The following is an 18,653-nucleotide window of genomic DNA, read 5'->3' as shown; positions in this document are numbered from 1 at the left end:
GTTGCTGCAGGGTCAGGGCTGCTGGAGTGGCTGCAGGGTGGGGGCTGCTGGAGTTCCTGGAGGATTAGGGCTGCTGGAGTTGCTGCAGGGTCGGGGCTGCTGGAGTTGCTGCAGGGTCAGGGCTGCTGGAATTGCTGCAGGGTCAGGGCTGCTGGAGTGGCTGCAGGGTCAGGGCTGCTGGGTCAGGGCTGCTGGAGTGGCTGCAGGGTCAGGGCTGCTGGAGTGGCTGCAGGGTCAGGGCTGCTGGAGTGGCTGCAGGGTCAGGGCTGCTGGAGTGGCTGCAGGATCAGGGCTGCTGGAGTGGCTGCAGGGTCAGGGCTGCTGGAGTGGCTGCAGGGTGGGGGCTGCTGGAGTTCCTGGAGGATTAGGGCTGCTGGAGTTGCTGCAGGGTCGGGGCTGCTGGAGTTGCTGCAGGGTCAGGGCTGCTGGAATTGCTGCAGGGTCAGGGCTGCTGGAGTGGCTGCAGGGTCAGGGCTGCTGGGTCAGGGCTGCTGGAGTGGCTGCAGGGTCAGGGCTGCTGGAGTGGCTGCAGGGTCGGGGCTGCTGGAGTTCCTGGAGGATTAGGGCTGCTGGAGTTGCTGCAGGGTCGGGGCTGCTGGAGTTGCTGCAGGGTCAGGGCTGCTGGAATTGCTGCAGGGTCAGGGCTGCTGGAGTGGCTGCAGGGTCAGGGCTGCTGGAGTGGCTGCAGGGTCAGGGCTGCTGGAGTGGCTGCAGGGTCAGGGCTGCTGGAGTGGCTGCAGGGTCAGGGCTGCTGTAGTTGCTGCAAGATCAGGGCTGCTGGAGTTGCTGGAGGGTCAGGGCTGCTGGCGTTGCTGCAGGATTAGGGCTGCAGGATCAGGGCTGCTGGAGTGGCTGCAGGATCAGGGCTGCTGGAGTTGCTGCAGGATCAGGGCTGCTGGAGTTGCTGGAGGGTCAGGGGTGCTGGAGTTGCTGGAGGGTCAGGGCTGATGGAGTGGCTGGTGAGTCAGGGCTGCTGGAGTTGCTGGAGGGTCAGGGGTGCTGGAGTTGCTGGAGGGTCAGGGCTGCTGGAGTGGCTGATGAGTCAGGGCTGCTGGATTGGCTGCAGTGTCAGCGCTGCTGGAGTTGCCGTAGGGTCGGGGCTGCTGGAGTGGTTGGAGGGTCAGGGCTCCTGCAGGATCAGGGCTGCTGCAGTGTCGGAGTTGCCAGAGCTGCAGCATCGGGAAAGAATCGTTTCAGGGAGTGTTTACTGAGAAAAACAGCGGAAGCGGAAGTACTCTGATAAGTTGGGCAAGTTTTAGACTCTTCGATTGTGACTTTCTCACTAAAGACGCAGACACGGCAGATGTGGTAGGGTGTTATCATTTTCCCTGTTTCGCCTGTTATTTGCAACCGAATGGATTGTGTGTGAACAGGTACCGGACTGGAGCTACTGAGATTGAACTGACCGAAAGAAGAAAAGTGCACGCGAGAGATAGGGAAAGTTTGTGAGAGAGAGAGAGAGAGAGTGTGAGCGAGGGAGAGAAAGTGTGAGACGGAGAGACAGTGAGTGTGTGTGAGAGGGAGAGTGAGGAAGTGTGTGTGAGAGGGAGTGTGTGTGAGGGTGAGTGAGTGTGTGAGAGGGAGGGAGAGTGAGTGTGTGTGAGAGGGAGAGTGAGTGTGTGTGTGAGAGAGAGTGAGTGTGTGTGTGAGAGAGAGTGAGTGTGTGAGAGAGAGAGAGAGAGTGAGCGTGTGTGAGAGTGAGTGTGTGTGTGAGAGAGTGAGTGAGTGTGTGTGAGAGAGAGTGAGTGAGTGTGTGTGAGAGAGAGAGTGAGTGAGTGTGTGTGAGAGGGAGAGTGAGTGAGTGTGTGTGAGAGGGAGAGTGAGTGAGTGTGTGTGAGAGGGAGAGTGAGTGAGTGTGTGTGAGAGGGAGAGTGAGTGTGTGTGAGAGGGAGGGTGAGTGAGTGTGTGTGAGAGGGAGAGTGAGTGAGTGTGTGTGAGAGGGAGAGTGAGTGAGTGTGTGTGAGAGGGAGAGTGAGTGAGTGTGTGTGAGAGGGAGAGTGAGTGAGTGTGTGTGAGAGGGAGAGTGTGTGAGAGGGAGAGTGAGTGAGTGTGTGTGAGAGGGAGAGTGAGTGAGTGTGTGTGAGAGGGAGAGTGAGTGAGTGTGTGAGAGGGAGAGTGAGTGAGTGTGTGAGAGGGAGAGTGAGTGAGTGTGTGTGAGAGGGAGAGTGAGTGAGTGTGTGTGAGAGGGAGAGTGAGTGAGTGTGTGTGAGAGGGAGAGTGAGTGAGTGTGTGTGAGAGGGAGAGTGAGTGAGTGTGTGTGAGAGGGAGAGTGAGTGAGTGTGTGTGAGAGGGAGAGTGAGTGAGTGTGTGTGAGAGGGAGAGTGAGTGAGTGTGTGTGAGAGGGAGAGTGAGTGAGTGTGTGTGAGAGGGAGAGTGAGTGTGTGTGTGTGAGAGGGAGAGTGTGTGTGTGTGTGAGAGGGAGAGTGAGTGTGTGTGTGTGAGAGGGAGAGTGAGTGTGTGTGTGTGAGAGGGAGTGTGTGTGTGTGTGTGTGAGAGGGAGAGTGTGTGTGTGTGAGAGGGAGAGTGTGTGTGTGTGAGAGGGAGAGTGTGTGTGTGTGAGAGGGAGAGTGTGTGTGAGAGAGGGAGAGTGTGTGTGTGAGAGAGGGAGAGTGTGTGTGTGTGAGAGGGAGAGTGTGTGTGTGTGTGAGAGGGAGAGTGTGTGTGTGTGTGAGAGGGAGAGTGTGTGTGTGTGTGAGAGGGAGAGTGTGTGTGAGAGGGAGAGTGTGTGTGTGTGTGAGAGGGAGAGTGTGTGTGTGTGTGAGAGGGAGAGTGTGTGTGTGTGTGAGAGGGAGAGTGTGTGTGTGTGTGAGAGGGAGAGTGTGTGTGTGTGTGTGAGAGGGAGAGTGTGTGTGTGAGAGGGAGAGTGTGTGTGTGAGAGGGAGAGTGTGTGTGTGAGAGGGAGAGTGTGTGTGTGAGAGGGAGAGTGTGTGTGTGAGAGGGAGAGTGTGTGTGTGAGAGGGAGAGTGTGTGTGTGAGAGGGAGAGTGTGTGTGTGAGAGGGAGAGTGTGTGTGTGAGAGGGAGAGTGTGTGTGTGAGAGGGAGAGTGTGTGTGTGAGAGGGAGAGTGTGTGTGTGAGAGGGAGAGTGTGTGTGTGAGAGGGAGAGTGTGTGTTTGTGAGAGGGAGAGTGTGTGTGTGTGAGAGGGAGAGTGTGTGTGTGTGAGGGGGAGTGTGAGTGAGCGTGCGTGAGGGGGAGTGTGAGTGAGCGTGCGTGAGGGGGAGTGTGAGTGAGCGTGCGAGAGGGAGTGTGAGTGAGCGTGCGAGAGGGAGTGTGAGTGAGCGTGGGAGAGGGAGAGTGAGTGTGTGGGAGAGGGAGAGGAGGTGTGTGAGTGAGAGGGAGGGAGAGGGGATGGGTGTGTGTGAGTGAGAGGGAGGAAGAGGGGATGAGTGTGTGTGTGAGTGAGAGGGAGGGAGAGAGAGGGGACGTGTGTGTGTGAGTGAGAGGGAGGGAGAGGGGATGGGTGTGTGTGTGTGAGTGAGAGGGAGGGAGAGAGAGGGGATGGGTGTGTGTGAGTGAGAGGGAGGGGATGGGTGTGTGTGAGTGAGAGGGAGGGAGAGGGGATGAGTGTGTGTGAGTGAGAGGGAGGGAGAGGGGATGAGTGAGAGGGAGGGAGAGGGGATGGGTGTGTGTGAGTGAGAGGGAGGGAGAGGGGATGGGTGTGTGTGTGAGTGAGAAGGAGGGAGAGGGGATGGGTATGTGTGTGTGAGTGAGAGGGAGGGAGAGGGGATGTGTGTGTGTGTGAGTGAGAGGGAGGGAGAGGGGGTGGGTGTGTGAGTGAGAGGGAGGGAGAGGGGATGGGCGTGTGTGCGTGAGGGAGAGGGGATGGGCGTGTGTGCGTGAGAGAGGGAGGGAGAGGGGATGGGTGTGTGTGTGAGAGAGGGAGGGAGAGGGTGTGTGTGTGAGTGAGAGGGAGGGAGGGAGAGGGGATGGGTGTGTGAGTGAGAGGGAGGGAGAGGGGATGGGCGTGTGTGCGTGAGGGAGAGGGGATGGGCGTGTGTGCGTGAGAGAGGGAGGGAGAGGGGATGGGTGTGTGTGTGAGAGAGGGAGGGAGAGGGTGTGTGTGTGAGTGAGAGGGAGGGAGGGAGAGGGGATGGGTGTGTGTGTGTGAGTGAGAGGGAGGGAGAGGGGATGGGTGTGTGTGTGTGAGTGAGAGGGAGGGAGAGGGGATGGGTGTGTGTGAGGGAGGGGATGGGTGTGTGTGAGTGAGAGGGAGGGAGAGGGGATGAGTGTGTGTGAGAGGGAGGGAGAGGGGATGAGTGTGTGTGAGTGAGAGGGAGGGAGAGGGGATGAGTGAGAGGGAGGGAGAGGGGATGGGTGTGTGTGAGTGAGAGGGAGGGAGAGGGGATGGGTGAGTGAGAGGGAGGGAGAGGGGATGGGTGTGTGTGTGAGTGAGAAGGAGGGAGAGGGGATGGGTATGTGTGTGTGAGTGAGAGGGAGGGAGAGGGGATGTGTGTGTGTGAGTGAGAGGGAGGGAGAGGGGATGGGTGTGTGAGTGAGAGGGAGGGAGAGGGGATGGGCGTGTGTGCGTGAGGGAGAGGGGATGGGCGTGTGTGCGTGAGAGAGGGAGGGAGAGGGGATGGGTGTGTGTGTGAGAGAGGGAGGGAGAGGGTGTGTGTGAGTGAGAGGGAGGGAGGGAGAGGGGATGGGTGTGTGTGAGTGAGAGGGAGGGAGAGGGGATGGGTGTGAGTGAGAGGGAGGGAGAGGGGATGGGTGTGTGAGTGAGAGGGAGGGAGAGGGGATGGGTGTGTGTGAGTGAGAGGGAGGGAGAGGGGATGAGTGTGTGTGAGTGAGAGGGAGGGAGAGGGGATGTGTGTGTGTGTGAGTGAGAGGGAGGGAGAGGGGATGGGTGTGTGTGTGAGTGAGGGAGAGGGTGTGGGTGTATGTGAGAGGGAGGGAGAGAGAGAGAGAGAGAGAGAGAGAGAGTGTGTAGAACGTGGGTGCCTGGGCGAGGGAAAGGAACCAGGAAGTTGTAAGTGAGGGCAATACAAGAAGGATAGAGATAATGAACTGAGGAAAAGAAAGGTTATATCCGTGAAGAGGGTTAAACTGGAAAGCTGAGGGAGAGTGAATAGGAAACAAACCATGATGGGAATGAAACACAGAGAATTGGGCAGTAGAGAAGGAAATTGAGTACAAGAAGAATGCACAACATTGTAAAGTTGGAGGACATTGAAACCTGGGGAACTCGGAGCATTGGTAAGGGAAGCACAGGGAATTGAAGGGAATTAGTGAGCGACCACTGGAATTGTGAATGTGTGGAAAAACTGGGAAGAACAAAGTAAGATGAGAGTGAGAAAAGGGGCAGAAAAAAACTGGGCAGTGAAAATGGGTTAGACGATAGCTGATAAATGGATTCGAGGAGAAACCGAAATGAGGTGGAGGAAAAAGACTGGGTTGGAGAAAAAAGGAAAGTGGAGTTAATAAGAGAAAACTGCTGGGGGTGGAGAGAGAGAAAGAGCACGTGACTGGCATTCGAGAAAAGCTATGTTTTGGGGAAGGTGAATGTATGTAAGGCTGGGAGAGGTTGTAGAGATGGAGACTGATGAGACCATGAGGAATTAAACACAAAATTAGGATCCTAAATTTCAATCTTTGACAAGGCCATAACCATGTTTGGTGAGTGGGATTTGATGAGAGATAGGATATAAGAACCAGGAATCTGGCTGGGCTAAAGTTCATGAGGTATGGTGAATGAGAAGCTGACGAGAAAGCATTGGAATGGTTGAGCCTGACGATGACCAAGACATGAATGAGGGCTTCAGTGGCAGCACATTTTGAGGTAGGGCTAAAAGCTTTGGAAGTGAAAGTAGATAACTTTTTTTGTGATGGAAAGCACATTGTGCCAGAGCTCAATTCAGTACTAACTGGGATGCTAAGACTGTGACAAACTGCGTCAGCCCGAGGTAATGGACATGTGCGGGAATGCAGTTGCTGATGAAAGCATGGTGTTTGTGCTGTGGTCACAGATAACTTTGTAAGAGATAATGAGGTGGGGTGGTGGGGCAGCTTTGGAAATGTTCTGTGGAAGGAGAGGATAAATCAGGACAGAGGGAAGTGGAAAACCCAGAGAAAATTTAGTGGCTAAGAAAAAGCTAGGAAAGGTGAGAAGAAGAGAACCGGTGAAAAGGGAAGAAAGTGAAGCTGACATGAAGAGTGCCAAGAGGAGGATAAGGAGAAAACTGAAGAAGATATCAGGGATAGGAGGAGAGTAAATAGGAGAGTAAAAATGAGAGTGAGACAATCAATGAAGGGAAAGAAGCAACTGAAGGGATGAAAGGACGCTGGAGAGAGATAAACATGTGAGGGAAGGGCCTACTGCACAGTGGGGCAACAGATGTTACCTCAGATGGTACTTGAGGGTGAGGAATAGATGGAAGGAAAGTGTAGGAGTGAGTGCTACAGCTCGAACAAAATCTCAGTATGTCTACAGCTTGTGCTGTGAGAAGAGTATGCATTGACTTTTCGAGAAATGCAAGGCGTTTTTTAAGATGGAATAATTACTTTGCTTTAAATGCTAAATTATGTCAGTGCTAGGATACCAATGAGTAGAAGTCGGCATGTGTATCGAAACAAATATGCAGAACTCTGCTTTGCCTGAGTGTGGGTGGACCAGGGTAGCTCAGTGCTGCCCCTTGAAGCCAGGGACTGATGTCAAACTACTGTCTGAAGTATCACTGCCACATAAAAGGCATCAATTGTTATGACCAGCTTTCTGAATCTTTACTTTTCTTTTTAAAATTGTTTTGTTTCTGATCTGTAACATAAGATCAAGTGAAACTACTTTGCATTTAGTGATATTTTACCAACCATAATAAAAATCTGGTTTATTTCTGGTATTTTCCCAACCGTTCGTGAATTGGAGAAATCGCTTTGTAAAGTCTGCAGTATATAAAGTATATTTACACTTCAAGGTAGGTTAGAATTAACTTTTTGTGCGAAGGTTTGAAAGATTTAGAATACTTTGCCTCAACTGGTTATTGAAGCTGGGTCCATTTCCATTAGATAAATGCTTTAAAAATATATATATTAATGGCTACACAGGGAAATGAATAGTTCTGTTAGGGTATAATACTGACACTGACCGAATGATGTCCTTGCACACTGATATCCTATAATATTATGCAGACTTGATCAAAGACAGCGCGAGTAAATGGGAAACCCACATGTTTATTTTTTGGGGCACAGGGCATACATATATCTTGTTTGGAAGCTTCATGTGAAGGATGGTGGTAGAGTGATGTTCCAATTACACCTCTATTCATTTTTTATTTGTGACTATAGTTGCCTTGTAAGCAGAACAAGAAGTTTCCTGTGTGATACATGAGAATGGCTCACCAGGAATTATTGATGTAACTATCATCATTTTGTTTTATAGTTGTTTGATATAAGTAGATTTTAACTATTCCAGACAAAAATACTTTTGTAGCAAGTTGGAAAACCTTTCTATTTTTATATTGAGATTGTATCTAGTCGATCCTGATATTCGGAAAATGTTTTGCATGCGATACACACTTTAAAGGACTACATTAAGCTATGGATTGTGGAGTCATTGTGGTCACATTCTAGTTTTGATTTTCCCTGCTCTTTCTTCCATTGAGATATGACATATATATGGCTTAAAATATATGAATGATAAAGAGAGTGAAGGTTTAATCCTTTAATCTGCCTGTAAAAACAGCATTGTATGTGTTTAGTTTTAGTCTGTATACTGAAGTTTTTCAACCTATTATTTCCAATCATTTTAAATGACTCAACCTTTTAATCATGTCCTACAATAAAAGTTGCAAAGGCATGAAACAATTCAAACACATTTTTTCTTTAGATTAGGGTTAGGGTTTGGAAAATATTTTATTAAACTGAAAGCATAGAAATGTTATAAATCTGGTATGTCAGTCTCCACTCTTGAAGTAAAAATGTATCCCCCAGTGAGATCAGTCACAAGTTATCGTTTGCATTTAGGTATAATAACTGTTGGTTAATAAGCATCCTTTGTTTGTGCCATGTCATAATTTGACTTCAAATGATCATAATCAGAATACATTTTAATAATACCTGATGTGAGTTGCAGGCAAATATTTATCAGCTAGGAATTTAAAAAAACAGCCATCAAGAATGAATAATTGTTTGACTCTTGTTCAAGAAAATTATTCCATTTATTCCATTTGTGCTTCAAAACCATACAAGAGATTTAATTTAAAAATCTATAAAATATTATATAAAACAGTAAAATGAAGTAGTGTTCGGAAAACAAAGGTAGTTTTATATTTGTTTCTATTGTGCTTCGAGCGGGCTGGGGCATGAAGAACAAATAAAAGGCATATGCATGTGGGTGATGCTCAGCAATTGGGGTCTTATTATTGTAAGGTACGTAAGCTTTTATATTTTCAGCTTTAGCTGAATGTGTGGGCAGTTGGAAGCAGATTACTGAGGAGTGAACAGCTCTCAACTCTGCCAGGAGAACCAGGGCAGGATAGGACAAGGGAGTTGCAAAGATGCAAGCTTCCTGAGGAACAATATATAATTCAGATAGCCAGTGAATTGGGAGAGAAAAGGTGTTTATGACACCTGAAGTTAAGAGAACAGAGACCAAGGTATTGTTCAGAAGAATTCAAGGAAGAGTAAACAAAGTGTGCTGAAGTAAAGAGATAATTACAATTGTGGAACTGCAGACTTCAGAGGTAGTGAAACATTTGATGTCATTTTAATACATTATGGGAATTGATAGTTAAAGCAATTGTGAGCTGTTTTGCACAGCAGCTAAGACTAAGAAATCCTAAAGGGGTTGGTTTAAAATCCTGAACCATGATTAAAAGTGGAGTGAAAGCTTTGTTTAAACGTGTCATTCGGAAACTCTGGTCTGGATTTCAGAATGAAAAGAGCTAAGTGAAAGCATAATTTGAAAGTGTGACATTTTGAAAGCGGAATTTGAAATCACTCGTGTGGAAGCCGGAGTTCAGTGAGACAAGGTGGTTCATGGTGTAAGAATCATCTGGGAGGATGTTGAGGAGACATCCACAGGCATTCACTTGGGTTCAGAGAGGATTGTGTTTTGCAACAGTCACATGTGTTTAAAAGGGACTTTGTATGCTAATGAGACCCCTGTAATTTAAAATGTACTTTGTTAATCTTAAAATCTGTGGGTAATTATTAAAACAAGGGGGAAGTAAAGGGGTTTTGTATCATAAACTAATTTTTTCATGTTTTAACAAATGTTTTTTTTCTTGTTGCCAAATCTATTTAGTAGTACTGAGATTCTGGTCCTCCACGTTATCTATAAAGAAAGTAAAAGTTCCGGTCTTTTGAACTAGGGTTCCATTCTGGGATCTTCCTGTCCATCAACTGGGATCATAACTGTAGATGGCCTCCGTTTGCAGATACAGCTTATATTTGTACATCACCATTAAAGAGCAGTTAAGCAATCCTGACTAATCCGATGCGACGAAAGCAAAACATTTTATTCAAATTACACAATCTATTGGTTCCACTTTTAGATACGGCGTTTTGAATGCCGCGGCTCCTTCTTCCTGATTCTTTCCCTTCAAGAATTTTTCTTTCCAATTCCCTTAACACCTTCCTGCCCAAAAATCTGGCTGCTTAAATGATTTGCAGCTCCTGAAATTCTGATCGGAAGGAGGTCAGATTATGCAAAAACACAGTCACCTGTACAGAAGTCAGTGGTTTCCGATTTCTTATTCCAGGAAGGACTGGGGAAGCGTGGCTCAGTTTCCATTCTCCTTTTCTGTTCACCAGTTCACCCCACTGGAAAAGTATCTTTTATATTAATTACATGAGGATGTTCCAAACACTGCAGTAGAACAACGTATAAGTGAATATTTACAAATGCATAGCTTATACTTTTGGTTTGCTTCCAGAATGAAAGGCAGCAGCTATCTGTGTGTGTGCTCTTTAGTTAATTATAAAATTGAGTTTTATTCCGTTTTATCTTTGCTGAATAGAACCTACTGGATATCTTCATCAATTCTCAAAACCAGTTGCAAAGGACCAGCATTATAATTTCTGGTTTTATAGCTTGTATAAATAGTTGCAGTATAATTTTGTAACTTTTTAATAATGGCCTACGTACGTTAGCTTATTTAAAATTCATTCGATCTATTACTTCAGTAGTATCAACAAGTGGTTAATTAACTTTATTTTGCAGAGAACGATTCGTGACTCTGAGGCCCTCGTCTTGTCTCACATTTTCTCCTCTGTGAATTGAATTCAATCATTGCGTTCTCTGTAAGGTTGAGCAATGTAGATTGTGGAGCTTGGGTTAGTGCAAATTCGATAAATTTCAGGCTCCAATGCCTGGCATGAGTAAAGCTTTCTGCAACCTGTTCCCTTAAAAATCTGAATTTTATCAGCCTCTTAAGCTCTGAAATAGGTGCAATTAGTGCTAACTCAATTGTAATCAAACCCGTCGTAGGGGTGGCGGGGGGCGGTAGTGGGTAGGCAGCTTTGTGGGATGGGAAGCTGCTTTCCAGTTTTTCTTACACCAGCACAAAAGATCACAGTAATTTGATTTGCTCTGGATGTCATTTGCACAACAAAGTTCGTGATCATGTGTGTGATGGTTTGGCAAATTCCGGGCGAGCTCTGAAAATCCAGTACAATCTATTGGAAACTCTAACTCATATTGGTCTTAACATTCAGTCGTGGTCATTTGCCGTGAGTTTTCGCCTGTCTTACCCTTTAAATAATACTGCCGTTTGTACATTTGGAGGTCTGTAAATTTTAGTGTTGTGGCCTGATTGAGCTTGCAGTTATTTTCAATAATAATTATGTAAGTTTCTAATCTCCACCATATCTATTGACATATGTGACATTAAGTGCTTTTATTTCATATTTGCATCTAGTTTTTGCTAAAGTATATGTATGTGTATTCTATCTTCCATTTATTTCCCTCCATTTGTATTTTTGAGTACCTTGTACTGAGAATTTTCTCGTATAAAAATAATCTGCTGTGGTTATGAAAGAAGAAGTTTAAAAATGCTGACCTGTAAATCCCATAACTGAATCATGCAGAAAGTTTGGGAATTTTTAATTTCCTCCTCCTAGTAACTCTGGTTTCCATCTCCACACTGTACCATTAATTAACCATTAATTAACTGATGACAATTTCTATCCAATGGTGTGATTTAGTGCTTCTGAATGTTGTTTGCAAAAGCATTATTTTATATTTCTGCCTCTTTGTTGTGTTCAGTGTGAGGGAAATTCTGCCAAACACTTCAACTCATTCCTTTCATAGTGTTTGTTTGTGGTGTACATAAATGATTTGGAGGAAAATGTAGCTGGTCTGATTTAGTAAGTTCGCAGATGACACCAAGGTTGGTGGAATGGCAGACAGTGTTGTCAGAATTGTCAGAAAGTACAGCAGGACATAGATAGGTTGGAGACTGGGGCAGAGAAATGGCAAGAGTTTAATCCGGACAAATAGAACATAGAACATAGAACATAGAACAGTACAGCACAGAACAGGCCCTTCAGCCCTCGATGTTGTGCCGAGCAATGATCACCCTACTCAAACCCACGTATCCACCCTATACCCGTAACAATCCCCCCCCCCCCCCCCCTAACCTTACTTTTTTAGGACACTACGGGCAATTTAGCATGGCCAATCCACCTAACCCGCACATCTTTGGACTGTGGGAGGAAACCGGAGCACCCGGAGGAAACCCACGCACACACGGGGAGGACGTGCAGACTCCGCACAGACAGTGACCCAGCCGTGAACCGAACCTGGGACCCTAGAGCTGTGAAGCATTTATGCTAACCACCATGCTACCGTGCTGCCCGAGATGTGAGGTAATTAATTTTGGTAGGTCTAACATAGAGGGAAATATACCGTAAATGGCAAAATTCTTAGGAATGTGGAAAGTCAGAGAGACCTGGGCGTGCATGTCCGCAGATCTTTGAAGGTGGCAACAAAAATGGAAATAGCTTATTGTCACAAGTAGGCTTCAAATGAAGTTACTGTGAAAAGCCCCTAGTCATCACATTCCGGCACCTGTTCGGGGAGGCTGGTATGGGAATTGAACCGTGCTGCTGGCCTGCTTCGTCTGCTTTCAAAGCCAGCGATTTAGCCTGTGCTAAACAGCCCCGTGTCAAAGTAGTCAAGAAAGCATACGGAATGCTTGCCTTCATTGGATGGGGCATCGAGTACAAATACTGGCAAGTTATGCTACACTTGTATAGAACCTTGGTAAGGCTGCACATGGGATATTGCACACAATTCTGGTTGCCACACTACCAGAAGGTTATGGAGATTTTGGGGAGGGTGCAGAGAAGGTTTACCAGGATGTTGCAAGGTTGGAGGGTGTTAGCTGTATGGAGAGGCTGAATAGACTCGGACTGTTTTAATTAGAAAGATGGAGGTTGAGGGGTGACCTTATGGAGGTCTACAAGATTATGAGAGGCATGGATAGAGTGAATGGGCAGGCACTCTTGCCCAGGGTGGAGGGGTCAGTCACCAGGGGGCATAGGTTTAAGGTCCGTGCGGCAAAATTTAGTGGAGATGTGCGAGGCAGTTTTTTTACGCAGAGGGTGGTGAGTGCCTGGAACGCGTTGCCAGGAGAGGTTGTGGAAGCAGATACATTAACGCCGTTCAAAAGACATCCTGATAAACACATGGATGGATAGGTATATGGCACAAGGACATGCTGAAGGTTTTGGCAAAGGTTGGTATCATGACCGGTACAGGCTTGGATGGCCGAAGGGCCTCTATTATTGTTCTTTGCACGAGGCCATTCGATCCATCGGGTCTGCATTAACAAACCACACTCCTTAGGGCGGGATTCTCCGGCCATACTTGCCTGGCGACCGGAAATTCCTGCCCGAGGTCAATGGACCATTACATGGTCCGTGTCCCGCCCGTGACGATCTTGTGGCAGGTGGGGCGGAAGAATCCAGCCCTAAATCTACACAAATCCCACTTTCCAGCACTTGGCCCATAGCCTTGAATGTTATAACATTTCAAGTGCTCATCCACGTACTTTTTAATGGTTGTGAGGTTTCCTGCCTCTACTACCCTACCAGGCAGTGCATCCCAGACTCACGCCACCCTCTGGGTGAAAATGTGTTTTGCAAATTCCCTCTAATCCTCCTGGTTCTCACCTTAAAATGATGCTCCCTTGCTATTGACCCTTCAACTAAGGCGAACAGCTGCTTCCTCATGCACCCTACCTTTTCCCCGTTATCCTCTGTCCCAAAATCTCGCGATTCTCTTTAATTTTACCTGCCAGTTCTTTTTCATTTCCTCTCTTTGCTCTCCTAATTACTTTCTTACATTTCCCCCTTCTTCACTTTCTATACTCCACTGAGGCCTCCGCTGATTTGCTCCCTTTGTACCTGCTAAAAGTGCCTCTTTTCTTTCTTATCCAGTCCTGAATATTCCTATATACCCAGGATTATCTGGGCTTGTTGCTCCTACATTTCACCCCCAAGGGAACATACTGGGCCTGTACTCTTCCCCCATTTTGTTTGTTTGAATGCCCCCTACTGCTCTGCTGTAGATTTTTCCACCAGAAGCTGTTCCCAGTCTGCTTTGGTCAGATCCTGTCTTATTTTAATAAAATCTGCCTTCTCCTAATCCAAACCGTATCTTGCAGACCATGTTTTACCTTTTCCATAATAAACTTAAATTAGAACATAGAACATAGAACATAGAACAGTACAGCACAGAACAGGCCCTTCGGCCCTCGATGTTGTGCCGAGCAATGATCACCCTACTCAAACCCACGTATCCACCCTATACCCGTAACCCAACAACACCCCCCCCAACCTTACTTTTTTAGGACACTACGGGCAATTTAGCATGGCCAATCCACCTAACCCGCACATCTTTGGACTGTGGGAGGAAACCGGAGCACCCGGAGGAAACCCACGCACACACAGGGAGGACGTGCAGACTCCACACAGACAGTGACCCAGCCGGGAACCGAACCTGGGACCCTGGAGCTGTGAAGCATTTATGCTAACCACTATGCTACCGTGCTGCCCCTTATTGTACGGTATCATGGTCGCTATCACTAAAATGCTCCCCCACTGCCACCTCGAACACCTGGCCGGCCTCGTTTCCCAGAATTAAATCCAGTATCGACATTAAAAAGCTCTTCTGAATACACTTCAAGAAATCTGTCTCCCAAACCCTTTATACTATGGCTATCCTTGTTATTCCTCAACTCCATCCACAAAGCCTCATTTGAAGATTCTACCAAGGTATCGTCCAGCCTTACTGCAGTAACTGACTCCTTAATTAATAATGCAACACCACCTTTTTATAGCCCTGTTTCGCCTGAAGATCCGATACTCTGGAATATTGAGTTGCCAGTCCTGCCCCTCCCTCAGCCATGTCTCTGTGATGGCAACAATGTCACTATTCCACGTGTCAATCCATGCCCTTAACGCAACAGTCTGACCTAAGATACTCCTAGCATTAAAGTAGAGGTCATCCAGCCTCACCGTGCTCACTTGGAGCTCAACATAGCTGAACTCCCTGTCTTGATTCATTTTACTATAGTATGCTGTGTCTCTGTTGTACTAATGCTCTGCATCCCCTTCCCCCTGCCAAACTAGTTCAAACTCCTCCCAACAGCACTAGCAACGTCACCCGCAAGGATGTTGGTCCCATTCTGGTTCAGATGCAGACCGTCCCGCTTGTACATGTCCCACCTTCCCCAGAAACAGTCCCAATGATCTGGGAATCTAAACCCCCTCCCTGCACCAACTCTTCAGCCTTATATTCATCTGCCATATTCTCCTATTTCTGTACTCGCTGACAAATGGCCGAGAGTAATCTCGTCATTACAACCTTTGAGGTTCTGTCCCATAATCTGCTGCCTAGCACCCTGAATTCTTGATGTTTCATCCTCCATTCTACCTATTCCTTTTCTACCATGTGTATCATATCCGCTGTCTTATCACTCTCTCCATTTAGGACTCCCTGTAGCTATTCAGTGACATGCCTGACCCTGGTCCCAGGGAGGCTACACACCATTCTGAAGTCACATCTGCCGCTGCAGAAACACCTGTCTGTTCCCCCAACTACTGAATCCCTTCTCACTATCGTTCCTACTTCCTTCTTCCTCTCCTCCTGTACGCTCAACGCATTTGTGGTGCCAGAAGCTTGGCTCTGACTGCACTCCCTTGAGGAACCAGCACCCTCATCAGCTTCCAAAATGGAAACCGATTTGAGAGCGGGACCCCAGAGGACTCCTGTAATATCTGTCTGCTTCTTTTGGGTGCCTGCTGGTCACCTGTCTTTCCTCCAGTCCCTTGAGCTGTCGTGTGACCACCTCTCAAAACATGCCATCCACTTAACTCTCAGTCTCCCATTTCCACCAGTGTCTCTAGCTGCCGCTGGAGCTTTGAAACCTGCACTCTGACTGATATTTGGCAAAGATGTCTACACCTGATTTGCCAGATAGTTTCACTGAAATGTAGTCACAAGATAAAGAAGGATGAAAGGAGTGAGCATTTTCAGGTGGAAATGTTTTAAAAAAGCTTCCCATAATCCTAATTTTCAACAAGTAGTCACTTAAATAGATGAGTGTTTATTAAAATCATCAGCATGCCATTTTTGGAATGAAAAAATGGTTCGAATCATGGCCATACTTTTTACTTGTTCAAAATTGCACATTACTGTACACAACTTTAATTTTTCGAGTTTCCATAGTTTTGTATCACCATATCCCTTTCTTGTGAGGAAGTGTGGGGGGGGGGGGGGTGCTGAGGTGGAGTTTGAGATAGAAACAAATATAACTTGAATTCTTTAAATGTGGTCTTGTAATTGGGGTATGTTTTACAGGCTGGCTTCCTTTTTCATCTAACGGAGGTGTGTGTGTGTGAGACAGTCCAGTTGCTTTCCCCTCTCAATGTGGGTGACGCAGCTCCTGGACTGTAGATGTTGGAATGACCTCAGACCACTGCTAGTGTAGCCCTTGAGCTTGGCAATTGGAGGGCAACTCAATCCTGAATCCCTTCCCCTAGGAAGGCTTCCCCTCACATTATTATCTCCCTCATGTCACATGGATTAGATGCGGAACTCAGTATTGTGGGAATAGTATTTGTACAGGGCCAGTGTTTCAAATCTGGCTATCCGAAAAGTGGACAGTTTTATAATATGCCATGCATGAATGTAGTTTTCATTAAATGAGTAAAACAACTTGCTGATTTGTTCAGATAGTTGCTGGACTAATTATTGGCTTTGCACACTGGTCTCTTCCCACACTCTTGAGTGGTTTGAGCGATCCTTGGCCTGAACCACCTGACCCAAAAACCGGCAACATCTGGAATCTGGCAAGGACAACAGTTCTGAAGTTGCAGTCTTGAGACATTGTACCTGTACCCTGTTGTTTTCTCCTAACGTGTGCTGATATTTGAGCAAGCAATGGAATTATGACAACTTGGATGTTATGCTCTTTAACAAACTTGAGGTATTCTTGCAGAGAAAACCCAGCTTTAGTATATAAGGTCTGCTGAGGCATTGTTGAATTGACTTAAGTTGAGTTCCCCTGGTAGAATCATTGGCTGTAAAAAGGATAAATGATTCAATATTTTTGTGCATGGTTCAATTGGCAAATATACTGCATCGTGTACTACACAGATGCCAGGATGGTGTCTGGTCCATTTGCTTGATTTTACTAAGATCACTTTCAACCAACTTGTTGATCTGGTTAGGGAATTGGCTGAGGCGTAGGAGACAGAAAGTAGGGATAATGGGCAGGCCCTCTAAGAGGCAGGATATGACTCTCCATATCCTGAAAGGATCTGTGTTCAGAGTGCAGCTATTCATTGTAATCATAACAATTTAGATGAAGAGATTGAAGGCCACATATCTAAATCTGTCAATGTCACAAAGATAGGCTGCAATGTAAGCATTGCAGATGGAAGCATAAACTTACACAGGAGATAGATCAAGTGAATGAGCAAACTATGGTAAATGGATTTTGCTGTGGGCAAACCTGAGGTCATCCACTTTGGAGCTTAAAAAGATAGTGGGCCTTTTTAAATAGTGAAAAAGCTAAAAACATCATAGATCATAAAATTTACAGTGCAGAAGGAGTCCATTCGGCCCATCGATTCTGCAACGGCCCTTACAAAGAGCACCTTACTCAAGCCCACATAGCTACTCTATCCCCGTAACCCAGTAACCCCCACTTAACCTTCTGGAACACTAAGGGCAATTTAGCATGGCCAATCCACCTAACCCGCACACCTTTGGACTGTAGGAGGAAACCGGAGTACCCGGAGGAAACCCACACTGACACGGGGAGAAGGTGCAGACTCCGCACAGACAGTGACCCAGCCGGGAATCAAACCTGGGACCCTGGAGCTGTGAAGCAACTGTGCTAACCATTACGCTACCATGTTGCCCAGAGGTCCAAAGAGACTTGATGATCCACTTGCAGAAGATTGTTAAAAGGTGATGAACAGTTTACAAAAAAGAATCGAAAAAGATTAATGGCACACAGGCCTTTGTTTTTAGAGGACTGGAATACAAGAGGCAAAATTCATGCTTCAGCTATATAAGGTCATGATTTGACTAGATCTGGGCACCATACCTTAGGGAGGATTGGGAGGGAATACAGCATAGATTTACTAGAAAGATATTTAGTACCAAGGGTTAAATTATGAGGAGAGTTTACATAAATGTAGGATTGTATTCCTTGCATTTAGAAGGAAACAGAGTAACCATGATTTGGTCGTATTCAAAATATTGAGAAAAACTTTTACTGGTTGGGGAGTTTACGACTGGGGGCCATGGCTTAAAAATTAGAGTTTGACTTTTCAGGAGTGAAATTAGGAATAATTTCTGTACACAATAGGTGATGGAAGTTTGGAACTCTCTTGCCTACATGTAGAAACTGATGCAAGATCAATGGTAAATTTTAAATCTGATATTGTAAGCTTTTTTTATCATCCAAAGTTAGTTAGGGATTTGGCGCAAAGGTAGGTGTATGCAGTTAGGTGATGGATCAGGCATGGCATCATTGAATGGTGGAACAGGTTTGAAGGCCTGAATGGTGATTCCTGTTCCTGTATAACCATAAAAACAATCAGAGCTGCCATAATAAAATTGAAATAACAAACAGCAAGGAACATAAACCACTCGTGCATTCTTCCTGTTTATTGCCGATTGGTGATCCTAGCTGTGTATTTGTGGGAACTAGGTGGGGACGGGATCAGATATGGCTACAGCTCCCAAAGTTGATCAGTGCATGTACTCGCAGACTAAGAGATGAGCGATAGCCACTTGGGCAAAATATTAAAGGATTGGTACTATCTGCAGAGAAGTATATTGCTATTCGGTTACATTTAACATGGGAGAAACTTTGAAATGCATCCTTTTTTTGTATTTGTGGGGGTAAGGATTGCAACATTGGGGAGTGGATGCATTGTTATTTGGTGCCAGTATTCTCAATGTGGAAATGTCATACAAGCAATGCAGTGTGAGATTGTTTCTTCAACTATTCACTTTGGGAAAACACCCATTTGTACTGGATTGTTGTGGACACTGTTGTTCTGTGGGCCCCTTTCCAAAAGAAGCCAAAATTAAGTTTGGCCAAACCTGTTCCACACATAGAACACTTGCAGAGAAAAGACACTGGGCGCGATTCAACTAAAAGGGAACAAAGTTCCACAGCGAGCATGTTT

General features: G+C 46.4%; 1 protein-coding gene across 2 annotated transcripts in view; it reads left to right on the top strand.

The window, feature by feature from the left end:
• Positions 1 to 1,202: 1,202 nt before the first annotated feature.
• itprid2 (ITPR interacting domain containing 2) overlaps positions 1,203 to 18,653 on the top strand; it is a 210,425-nt gene continuing 192,974 nt past the window's right edge. Inside the window, exon 1 of one of the 2 annotated variants that reach the window (XM_038789246.1) lies at positions 1,203 to 1,308. The gene's annotated coding sequence lies outside the window, so the exon portion shown is untranslated. Of the gene's footprint in view, positions 1,309 to 4,921; positions 5,779 to 18,653 lie in introns of those variants that run through there. The other variant, XM_038789249.1, reaches the window with a different exon arrangement.

The sequence above is a fragment of the Scyliorhinus canicula genome, chromosome 2 (genome assembly GCF_902713615.1).
Source record: "Scyliorhinus canicula chromosome 2, sScyCan1.1, whole genome shotgun sequence".
NCBI classification, from domain to species: Eukaryota; Metazoa; Chordata; class Chondrichthyes; order Carcharhiniformes; family Scyliorhinidae; genus Scyliorhinus; species Scyliorhinus canicula.
This window is presented reverse-complemented; position numbering and strand designations above follow the sequence as displayed.